The following is a 12,609-nucleotide window of genomic DNA, read 5'->3' as shown; positions in this document are numbered from 1 at the left end:
CACCTTGAAAACGTTCGTTTTATGTGGGGTGTTGCAATTGTTTAATGTAATCTCTAGATATTATACCTTTGATAGACGACCGGGTCGTGTCAGACTATAATTCGGGTGAATCTACGTAAAAGTAACGTGAGTTACGACTTCATTGAGTGTTTATTTGAACTACAGCTACAAATGCAAGGATCTATGCATGTATCACTGGAACTTGCATTGTGAATAAATGGAACATATGGAACATTTATGCCATAAAATCGTGATCGTGACTCATGTTATTCTTGCCGCGGATTGCCCCATTCCAATTAAGTACCTATTATTTTATGATTTATGTAGGTTCTGTTTTTAATATCCATCTCTTATCTTTTGCCTTTCTGTTCTGTTATGCAAGTTGCTGCATTTGTTACCCTCTTTCAACTTTGTCCACTCATTTATGTACTCAAAAGGTTAACTACAAGAGATCTGTGTACTGTCCTGTGTAGAGTACTGTCTCAATTCTGGGTATGTAACTGCAGACGTTTCTACTTGTCAAAAAACTCAATGGTTTGGTAATATTTTACTATGTATACATATGTATAGACCGATACATCTGTGAATGTCATTTGATGTTTGCCAGTCAGTTTTCGGTGAACGAAAACTTCGTGAGGAAACCGGACTAATCCCAATAAGGCCTAGTTACCCTTCGGGTTAGAAAGTCAGGTCAGGTGGCAGTCGCTTTCGTAAAACTAGTGCCTACGCCAAATCTTGTAATTATAGTTGTCAAAGCGGACCCCAGGCTCACATGACCGGGATAACGCAAGGAGGATGATTATAGACCGGTACATCTATCACAAATGTACCTATCTAGCAGTGGCGGAGCGTCGATACAACTCGATTCCCAACGGGTTCCCTAAAATTATCTAGTATCTGTATAAGTCCATTCAAAACAGATGCCAAAACCCCTCCGGCTTTACCAACGAAAATTTTCACGCCCCGCCACTGCTATCTAGTTCAGTATCTAATAGTACGAGTAAGCTAGTCTAATATGCAGATCGCAGAATAGATTAACTATGATTAACTATAATGCATTATTAAGTAATTAACCTTAAACAATTAGGCAAGGTAATTGCAAGTAAGGTTGTTGTTGTTACCTACTTGCATTCCCTAATACGATAATTTTATTTTTTTATTTTTATTTCTTGGAGATACAACAGAAGTATGTGACAGGATAATAAAGATTACATTAGCAACAATACATCGAGATTCGTTCACGTACTTCCTTAAACGTTCTCACTAAAACATACTTAAGGTAAACGGACTTAACTAAGAAAAAAAAAGTTACATGCAAGGCATAAGGTACTAAGCTTGCACACATGTAAGGTAACGGACCCAATCATGGACAGTTTAAGAAAAATTTTCGCCTCTTTTTGATATTTCACTCATAAATGTAAAAATTCTACCGCTAAGCGTGTTAAATCTTGAATGTCCTATTCTTCTTTTACATTTCAAGTGTATTGCAGAATGGATACTCCTATTGGTTTCTTCATAGTTAACAAATTAAAAATAGGTGTTTTTTCTCCAATTATGGACGGCAGTTCTCCAGTAATGGATACCCCCATTATGGACAGTGAAATAAGTTTAAAATTTTACTTTTAAAGCCAACTGATACTCAATGAGTCAATATTATATACCATAAATACAATTAGTTTGAGTTATTTTAACATAGGATTGTTTCTTGTAAATTTTGGTTTTGTAAATTGTTCCTCGTCCATCATAGGAGGTAGGCAGTTTTTCGGTTCCAGTAATGGACACTCGCAAAATAACGCCATTTCTTTATATCTTTGGAGCAACAAACTAGTATGTTTTATACCTTATCTCATGCCTAATGCAGTAAGTAAAACGCATTCAAGTTTACACCGAGTATTATTTTTTTATTATTTTATACATGAACTCAACTCTCTTAGCAACATTACTAAGGAAGGATTCGTCATGATATTTTTTTCAGTAAACTAATGAATTTTATCTTGTCGCCAAATCCTTCAGAAATAACCGAATTAATTGAAACTTCAAAATGAAACAGCTCTACAACTCTAGTTTATGGTACATAGCCGTCAGTTTTTAGAAACTAATTTTAGATACTTATTTTTAAGGATTTGTGTTTTTTTTGTCCATAATGGCATCACCGTCCATTATGGGGTATTTCACCTTATATAAATATAATTAACAAGCGGTTTACAAGCTCACGGTACGAACAACTTGAAGTAACTGACACCCAATATTAACAGTAACATTAGGTAATTCCCAAGTAACATTTTAGTGCTATAATTTTGGTTTTCGACGCCAAAAGGTACTATAGATGTCGTATAAAAGTTTTCGGCGTGACCGCCTGTCGTATAAAAGCCTCCAGTAACACCTTTTAGCTCTATAAGCTTATACCACTAAAAGGTGTTATTAGGAAGTGATGTAAACGTTTATATCACCATTTTATAGAGCCGCTATAGGCCTGGTCTATAACAGGATCAAATATGACTACTATAGATCTATATTATTGTATAATAGTGTTAGGAATCACTGCTATGCAATCAATTTGCGCTATTAAGGTTCCCGACAAGCCGCTATAGTTGTTGCGTTATACAGCTAAAAGGTGTTATTAGGAAGTGATGTAAACGTTTATATCACCATTTTATAGAGCCGCTATAGGCCTGGTCTATAACAGGATCAAATATGACTACTATAGAACAATATTATTATATAATGGTGTTAGAAATCACTGTTATGCAATCAATTTGCGCTATTAAGGTTCCCGACAAGCCGCTATAGTCGTTGCGTTATACAGCTAAAAGGTGTTATTAAGAAGTGATGTAAACGTTTATATCACCATTTTATAGAGCCGCTATAGGCCTGATCTATAACAGGATCAAATATGACTACTATATAATAATATTATTATATAATGGTGTTAGAAATCACTGTTATGCAATCAATTTGCGCTATTAAGGTTCCCGACAAGCCGCTATAGTCGTTGCGTTATACAGCTAAAAGGTGTTATTAAGAAGTGATGTAAACGTTTATATCACCATTTTATAGAGCCGCTATAGGCCTGATCTATAACAGGATCAAATATGACTACTATATAATAATATTATTATATAATGGTGTTAGAAATCACTGTTATGCAATCAATTTGCGCTATTAAGGTTCCCGACAAGCCGCTATAGTTGTTGCGTTATACAGCTAAAAGGTGTTATTAGTAAGTGATGTAAACGTTTATATCACCATTTTATAGAGCCGCTATAGGCCTGGTCTATAACAGGATCAAATAACCTACTAAAGAACAATATTATTGTATAATAGTGTTAGGAATCACTGTTATGCTATCAATTTGCGCTATTTAGGTTCCCAACAAGCCGCTTATAGTATTTTTAGTAGTCGTATTTTAACAGAAATTAAAACCTAACTATACCACTATTTTGGGATATAGTGGCTTTGGAAAACACTGCTACAGTATTAACACTGTAGTAGTGATATGAATACCATTATAGAGCTATTTTGCTGTATAATGAAGTTTTCAGGATACGTCTATATAGCTTTGAAAAGCGTTAATAGTCGTTTTCTAATGCCTTTTATATCTCATCGCCGTATACGTCACAATGACTCTTTTATATCACAGAACTGTGGAATAATGGTTTCGGTATCTCTTTTAAAACACAATAGCGTTATAGCTGAGTTTACTATATGTTTTATAATAAAAAAAACTGTTTAGAAGATCTTTCTATAGTAAAACATTGAAAACAAGTATTGTTTTCTATATAAAGAACTTATAAGTTAAACTGGATCATAGTTAAAATCTCATGCAACCCTAATTGAATCCACAATGGCGGGCTTATGGCAGTGAATGCGTATGATAAGTGACATAGTCGAACTATAAAAGCGTATGTTTTACTTCTTGGATCCATAGTAGAAACTATGGTGCTAATAATTTTATTGTATTAAATTATATTTATTTATTTTATTCAAAACAGGTATAAATCGAGGGCGCAGTTAAAATACTCCATTAAACTAATATTCTTTTAACGGTAAAATTTCCATCGCATACCTTTTTGCAGTAATGATGGAATTATACGAAATCCAAATTATTTTGATTGACACTAAACTTCACAAGTTCACACGCCACTTTTCATAAAGTTCCTCGTTTAGAACAGTTTTTGTTAAATATTACACACATTAAATTATTTTAGAAATTTCATTCATTCGCATTAAAAGGGACGGCAACTGCTATTACAGAACAAAAAACCTGTATAACGGAATCTCAAATGCTACTATAGCATAAATTGATACTATAATAGCGTTACTGTGTCCTCTATGTCAACAAATTAGCACAATAGTCATCATCACATCACCATTATAGACCTTAAACGTCACGGATGATACTGCTATAGCCCTATTATATCACTAAATGGCTGCATAATTGCGCCAAATCGGCTCTACAGTACCAATATAGACTATTTATAGGACCATTTAATGTGATTTAATTTGGTGCTCTCGACCACTATAGGACCAGAAATTGTTACTTGGGTTATAATAATGATGCCAACAACAATAGCGATACTGAGGACGACATGTTACTGACGGAAACCAGGCTTGCCGCTGAGGCTAATATTAATTATATGCTGACGATATTCAGGCTTTGTGAGATTGAAGATGTCAATGGATGTAAATTCTTTATTATAAGAGTTACAAATACGACGTAAGGGAGCTCGCAACCCAGCATTACTAGAAGGGGTGGTAACCGAGAACAAAGCATTTGAGCGGGAGCTGCACCGAGCTGGGACTCTGAACCGTATCTGCTGAAGCAGTTCCATACAATTATAATACCCTTTGCAGATATTATAAAGAGTAATTGCATCGCAGCATTCGCGTCTATTCTCTAGTGACTCCAACTTATAATACTGTAATAGGTCAATGTAAAATAAACGTTTCCCTGTCAATCGCCTATGTAATACCCGCAAGAACTTTTTTTGAACCATTTCAATAGAAATGCAATAGCATTTGAATATTTTTTATAAAGTGGGTTCCAGATTACTGAGCCATATTCTAAGTGGGGTCTAATCAACGTTTTGTACAACAGGAGATAACTTGAAGATTTTTTAAAAACCTTAGCTGTTCTCAAAACGAAACCTAGCATTCGATACGCTTTAGAAATGATGCGCTCCACGTGCAATTGAAAGTCAAGTTTATCATCGAATAAGATGCCAAGATCACGTACCGTTGACACTTTATTAATTTCATCGTTACCAATTTTGTACTTAGCGTTGATAATCCGTTTTTTGTTTTTTGTAAATGTCATTTGTAAGCATTTTTCACTAGCTAATTGCAGCTTATTTTTGGAACAATATTCGAGAAAACCATTTACATCGGTTTGAAGTAGATTACTGTCATCAATGGACTTGACTGTTTTAAATATTTTTAGGTCGTCTGCGAACATTAGAAATTGACAATTCTTGAAACATTGTTTATTAATATCGTTAATGAACAGTGTATATAAGAGTGGGCCTAAAATGGATCCCTGAATTACCCCTGATGTGACTAATTTGCGCTCTGATGCGAATCCATTAATGACAACGACTTGATACCTATTTGAGAGGTAGGAAACGAACCATCGCAGAAGGTTTCCACGGATACCATTGTACGCGAGCTTTTCAAGAAGAAGCAAGTGGTCAACTTTATCGAATGCTTTTCTAAAATCAGTAAATATTACATCCACTTGCTGTCTTTTATCCATAGACTCGAATAGTATATTAGTGTAAGACAAAATGTTTGTTATTGTTGATCTGTTGTTCCTCATGAATCCGTGTTGCTCAGACAAGATGGATGTTTCAAGAGTAGCAAACATTTGATCATGAACCAGTGCTTCAAGTATTTATTTCTCGCAGCTTCTCTTGATACGGCAACACGAGTAAGTAGGTACTTGGTGTTAATTATATTCACAAACTAGAACTTTCCGCTCTTTGTCATCTTAGCTTTCACTTCCTATTTTTCCGGTAAATTGTTTTTGAGGTTTTCGACAAGATGCAATAAATGCATGTGAATTAGCGATTGTTGAATTAGGAGCAACGAAGTCAATCAAATTAAAAAAATAATAATTAAAATTTATTTATTTCAAGTAACACAACTCATAATTTACAATAAAATATAAAAAATACACAGACACAACACACATACTAAAAAGTCAAGCAGCTGTGATTGACACACTGATAGGATAACCCTTATCTATAGTTATTCCTCACTGTGTCAACCACAGGTGATGCATGAAGCCCACAACAAAATGCGACATAAGGGCAAAACCTGTTCGCAATCATTGACATGACGCTGTTGGAGCTGGAGCGCACACGCCGCACCAGAGATGCAGCCCGCAGGCGCATAGTAGCTTTAAAACATGCCACACGCGCCTCCGCGAACATCCCCGATGCGCTGCAGTATCGCGGCAGCCCCATCAGCGCCCTAAATGCATTATTATATTGTACGTGTAGGGCCTTATACGATTTAAGATTGAACTTTCGCCATAGACTGCAGGTATAAAATGCCGCAACGCCATTCATTTCATCCAATATTGACAACATCTCTTATCTCTTAGCGTCCTTAGCGAGTAGCGAGGTGCATTACCGGATCTAGACTTTTTCGAGAGAGGGGACAAAAACTAAAAAATGTCGAACTTGACATGTGGACTTGACGCCCGAGGCATGGGCTCTGGCTTGCTCCCCCCTAAGATCCGGGCCTGGCGAGGTGTAAGGGGTTTCAAGTTTTATAAAGAGTTCTTGCTGTTCTTAGATCCATATACCTATTTTAACTATAAAACTTCCGTGAGACTCATACATATTTAAAAATATTTTAAGCGGGTTACTCACGTATTAAGTCGATATAGCGTTCGACATGTTTCGGTTCAATTTCGAGAACCTTTCTCAAGAGTAGCGACCCCGTCTTTACATGTCGAGAGCGCTATATCGACTTAATACGTGAGTAACCCGCTTTAAATATTTTTAAATATCCATATACCTATGTAGGTACATATTTTACTGTTGGTCAGTTAGGTCTAAAGCACATTATGCAACTGTAAATCGTTGATAAGACTTGCATTGCACATAAGAAACCTAACGACTTTTATGAGTCCCTTTTCAGCTGTGGATGTGGATTTCTTTGGTCAGATGTAGTGACTATGATTATGAGTCAGACCAACACTGGCCCTGCCAGATTAACTTTCGGTTAATTATTACTCATAGTACCAATTACCAATCATCATCATCATTGGGTAATGGGTAGGTAATATTTTAGTCTGACTGCTGAAGGAGGTTTGAAAAGTGGTTTAGAAATCTCTCTGTTGAATTTGACTCAGTTTGATTAGTCGTAATACGCCCTCGAATTCTTAGTCAAATGCTATATTCGAGTTTTGGGGCGGATGTACATACTTAATAGCTACTTCCCAGTCCTAATTCCTAATTGATTTTCCTCATTAATTAAGGCTCCAACCTAAAACCCGACGCGAAACAAAAACCCGATACCGACCCGTAATCGTCCGTACGTGCATCGCTCCCGCGCTGATATTGAAATCAATCTGATATCTTTCCACTTTGAATGGCACTTACAAAACCTGTCTGCGCGATTACCAACTCTTGCGCTGTACAAGTTGTTAGTTCGGTTCGGTTCAGTATTACAGTACCCGTCAGCATCACCAGTCGCGTCCACCCACGCACTCGACCTTGTAAACATCCGTTGCCGGAGATCCGATAGTGTTTTGTTGACTGTATGCTGTTTGTTCATTCAGTGTTTAGTGTTTTGTTTTGAAGAAGCCAAAGTACTACTGGTAAGTTGTAAAATCAAGGGCATATCTTAAAGTTTTAAGCTAATCTACCTGTTTAAGAGTCAGTGTGACCTAGACCTGCATTTTCGGCGAATCTGAGTAAATATTAAAATTTGTCAGTTGGGCTAATGTGGTGCACAAGAGCAGGAGGCAATGATAAATAGATGTAAACAGATGAATAATTCATTGAAATAAGTACTCTCTAATTTCTTTGTTTAATATTTATTGGTAGGTACAGTCAACCGTTTTGAGTCATAGGCCAGTCTGGTATCCTGTCTTATTGACACCGTGCATTATTGGGCATAGAAGTCACTTTTGACGTTGACTGTGAAAAGGTTCTACAGTGGCCTAGGATTCAAATTGGTTGGCTGTACATAAACTAAAGCAGGTACAGTTAGCATCATTTATATCAGAGCAAGTGGTCCATGCTGCTATTGCTGCAAAAATATATGAACTTCAGAGGTATAACTACCTACAATATTTCTACCACTTTTTGCACCTTCAAATACAGAATTAACATAATGTATGAATCATAAGGTCTTTAATAACAAAAATCATACTACCGTTCAAGCTTCGAGTTTGATATGGACTTTATTGGGTTGAGAATAAGTTACAAAATTAAATGTTTAAAAACCTGTTAGTTATTCATAAACTATACCTACGTCACTAGTGGCTGTTTTAATAGTTTTCCTATAATTACATTAATAGCATTTAATAGTATAATAAATATAAAAACACTTAATGCAAGTATAATTGATGTGAAATAATTATAACACATGCAGATTTAACAATAGCATGTATTAACCTTTTTTTAATCAATGAGAGCCGGTTATTAATAAATAATCTTAGGTACGAGTCCTATTGAGTACGCAAATAATTTCAATAGCATTCATTCATTTGCAAAAAAAAATTGTTTTGTGGAAAAGTGTGGCCATGACATCATTTAATATCAAGTTTTTTTAGGGTTCTTAATTACGCTTTGCATAGTTTTATTCCAAACGGTGCAAATACAGTCACTCAGAAATATCTTCACGTGCTTCTAAGGCACCGGCCACACTTAAGAGACGCGTGTCCTGAGGTACGGAACGGACGTCCGCGCCACGCCGCCTGAGTGTAATTCAAAAAACGTCTCCTCAGTACATTTTGTATAGGAAGGACGTAAGACGCGCCCCAGGTGGCGTGGCGAGCGCCGCGCCGCCGCGCCTTACGTCCTTTCTATACAAAATGTACTGAGGAGACGTTTTTTGAATTACACTCAGGCGGCGTGGCGCGGACGTCCGTTGCGCGCCCCGAGACACGCGACGCTTAAGTGGGAACGCTGGCTAACACCTTGGGAATAGAGGGGTCCTAGGTATTTGTGAGCACCTTGGACTTAGAAGCTCTGATTGTATGGCGACTGTATAGTTAGGGCAGACTTTATACACAAATAGCTACATACAATGGCGTCCTGTACTAAATTTTCCGCTTTTTCCTCTTGAATAGGTATAAACAATTTTTACCTAACTGGTTTGGTGGATTGACCCTGAAAAATGACTTCCTCATGACTCTCATAATCATAATTGCCTGGCCATTATTTTTGTATGTAAATTATGATCTCTATACCTACAGTAGCATTTAATGTGACAAGTTTCTTGTTGTAACTCTGTTTCCGAAAAACATTTTACTTTCGGGCCGATTCAATCTGTATACCTACGTCTATACCTACGTCAAAAATTAGATCATGATACGATATGGATCGGATATGATGGTTTTGTTCAAAGTAACGTACCTTTTGGCAGCCCAAAGTGTCATGTTTTTACGAAACATTGAAATGCAAATCAATATCGAATGCGTTATTGCCGTTATTGGTGCGCGTGAGATGCAGAATACTTACGCCGTGTCTTGCGTGGCGTGGGCGACGGTCGCGCGACCGTCGCCGTCGCGTCTCATACTTCCATATCGATAAGGTTTGATTTCGTATGCGTCGCATCGCCGTCGCGCGACCATCGCGCGACCGTCGCCCACGCAAGCCACGGCGTTAATGTCAGCTGTGTCAACACGATATCAAATGCAAATCTATAAATTCCAGTTTTGCCGCAGTCGTTTATGGAACTTGTATGATTCTATAGTTCAAAGTAAAAATACTAAATATAACTTAAAAACGGAGAGAGAAACTTTATGGGTTCGTTTTGTCTACGGGACCAAATTGCGACAATAATCTGATGCGCTATCCAGCTTCAATTAATAAGCTATTAAATAATTATTGTTAGCCAACGTCACATAGTCAAATTTTGAGAGAGTTTTTTTACCATAGACTTTTTTTTGTGTATAAATCCGGCATACAACAAAACAATACTTCATTATGCCATTTATGCCACACATAAGGTAATGCTTCAGTTCCTCCGATCACAATTACATAACACCGGCTATGTACTTATATGAGCGCAGTGGCCATTAGCTTTACATTACGTGCCTATACAGACACTGTTTATTAGACAGACTGTTATGGATAGCTATAAACGTTTCCTAGGTACATACTTGATAGCTGTAACCTTGTAAATAGATAGCTTATGCGGTTGTCCCACTGATACGGAACCGTAAAGCCGCAGCAGTGTGTGAGCAAGAAGTGTTATGCAGTCTATGTAGGTGCACTACGGATATTAAATCCGAATACCCTTAGTCCGTTTTCACATTATCCGATCCGATATCGGATGTCTGAAGGATTTCAATGGAAAAAATCCAAGATGGCACCTGTAATGTATGAGATGTCGATCCGACATTTGATATCGGATCGGATAATGTGAAAACGGACTTAGGTACAGATGTAGTGCGAAAAGGTTTTCCTTCGTATTTTTCCGGAAACTTTCGTATTTGTCATGCTAGTTCAAACAGTGTCAGAACGTCTTGTACCTACTGAGACTGACTGAAATAGCATGACACGTTCGTTCATTTACGTATGAATGCGAAGGAAAATCTTTCCGCACTGGTAAGAGGATACAGATGCACAGATCAATACAACAAGATGGCCCTTACAGGGCGACTCGCGGTCACCAAGCATACGACAAATCAGGTTTATAAAAGTTTGAACGCGTGCGACACCGATCAGTAGCGCCCAAGTATACGACCCGCTAACAGTGTCCGTGTCCGCTCGGGAAAAAATCTTAAATAATCAATTTTGGTTGCAAACAATGGTCTCTTACAGCATAAAGTGGTGTGGCAAGTCTTCTAACACTTCTACATGTAAAAAAGATGGAATAACATTCCACAGCCCCCCCAAACGCCGGCACAAAATAGTTATGCGACGCAATCTTCAGAATGTGGATCGACAGGCGCTTCTCGCTGACCTAAATAAGATATGTTGGAAGGATTTGGAAGAGGCCCCTGACGTAGACTTGAAGATAGATACTTTTAATGGTTTGTTGCTTGCGGCTTTTGACAAACACGCTCCTTTAACACCGATGCGTGTTAAACATCTCCCTGCGCCATGGCTTACCCCGGACATCAAGGAACTGATGGCGAAAAGGAATCGCGCTCGAATAAAGCTTAGACATAAGCCTTCAGAGACCAACCATCAAAATTATGTTAAGCTACGAAACCGCTGCAATAGGGCTTGCAGAGATGCTAGGCGTAGGTACATTTATAAAACAATTGACGAATGTCCCCCCACTAGGTTATGGAGCTTCCTGAAGTCCCTCGGGGTAGGCAAAGCTCCGAATGATTTTGCGAATGTCCCAGACCTTGACAATATTAATCTGCACTTTAGCTCGTCGCCCGTTAATCTTATCCCTGCTACAAAAGAAAAATCTTTAGCTCTTCTAGCTAACTCCCGGCACCCAAACTGTACTACCTTTGAGCTTGGTAATATCTCACCCGAAGAAACACATGCTATTCTCAAGTCACTTAAAACGAAAGCCGTTGGGGAGGATAATCTTAGTTTAGATATGATTATGCTCGTAGCAGACTTTATCTCCCCCATCATATCTCATATTATTAATTTTTCCTTTTCGTCCGGTATGTTTCCTTCTATCTGGAAACTCGCGAGTGTAATTCCTCTCCCAAAAGTCTCCAACCCTTCTTCTATCTCCGAATTTCGTCCTATCTCTATTCTGCCTATTCTCTCCAAGGTTATTGAACACTTTGTTAATCGACGCCTTACTTCACATCTCAACCAAAATAACCTTTTTAATCCACTTCAGTCGGGTTTCCGCCCCGGGCATAGCACAGTCACAGCATTGGTTAAGGTCACTGACGATATTCGTTATAATATTGAAAATAAAAAGGTCACTATCTTGGTTCTTTTGGACTTTAGTAGTGCCTTTAATACGGTGGACTTCGATATACTTCTTGCGTTTCTTAATAATCTTAATTTTTCCCCTATATCTCTGTCCTGGTTCCGTAGCTACCTTTTTGGGAGGCGGCAGCGAGTCCGGATTGATGACAAGGTCTCCGAATGGACTGAACTTTTGGCCGGTGTCCCCCAAGGAGGTGTACTGTCACCATTACTATTTTCCATTTTTATTGATAGCATTACTAAGCGTTTGAAATCCTCGTATCACCTTTATGCGGACGATTTACAAATATATTCAGCGTCAAACCTTGACGACGTCAGTTCTCTAGTAGGCCAAATTAACTCTGACTTGGAAGCAATAAGTGAATGGGCATCATCGTTTGGGCTGAAAGTTAACACCGCAAAGTCGCAAGCAATAATCATTGGTAGTCCTTACTCCATCTCCAAACTGCCTCACCAGGTTCTACCAGATATATTGTTCGAGGGAACTCCGATTCCGTTCTCTTCCACTGTCAAA

At 37.9% G+C, this 12,609-nt stretch overlaps 1 protein-coding gene across 1 annotated transcript in view; it reads left to right on the top strand.

Annotated features, from left to right (window-relative positions):
- The first annotated feature begins 7,574 nt into the window (after positions 1 to 7,574).
- The window catches only part of LOC125233970 (alpha-tocopherol transfer protein-like), a 28,254-nt gene continuing 23,219 nt past the window's right edge, over positions 7,575 to 12,609 (top strand). Inside the window, exon 1 of the mRNA XM_048140149.1 lies at positions 7,575 to 7,828. The gene's annotated coding sequence lies outside the window, so the exon portion shown is untranslated. The remainder of the gene's footprint in view (positions 7,829 to 12,609) is intronic.

This window comes from Leguminivora glycinivorella, chromosome 15 (assembly GCF_023078275.1).
Source record: "Leguminivora glycinivorella isolate SPB_JAAS2020 chromosome 15, LegGlyc_1.1, whole genome shotgun sequence".
Taxonomy (NCBI): Eukaryota; Metazoa; Arthropoda; class Insecta; order Lepidoptera; family Tortricidae; genus Leguminivora; species Leguminivora glycinivorella.
Note: the sequence above shows the minus strand (reverse complement) of the source record. Positions and strands in the feature narration are given on the sequence as shown.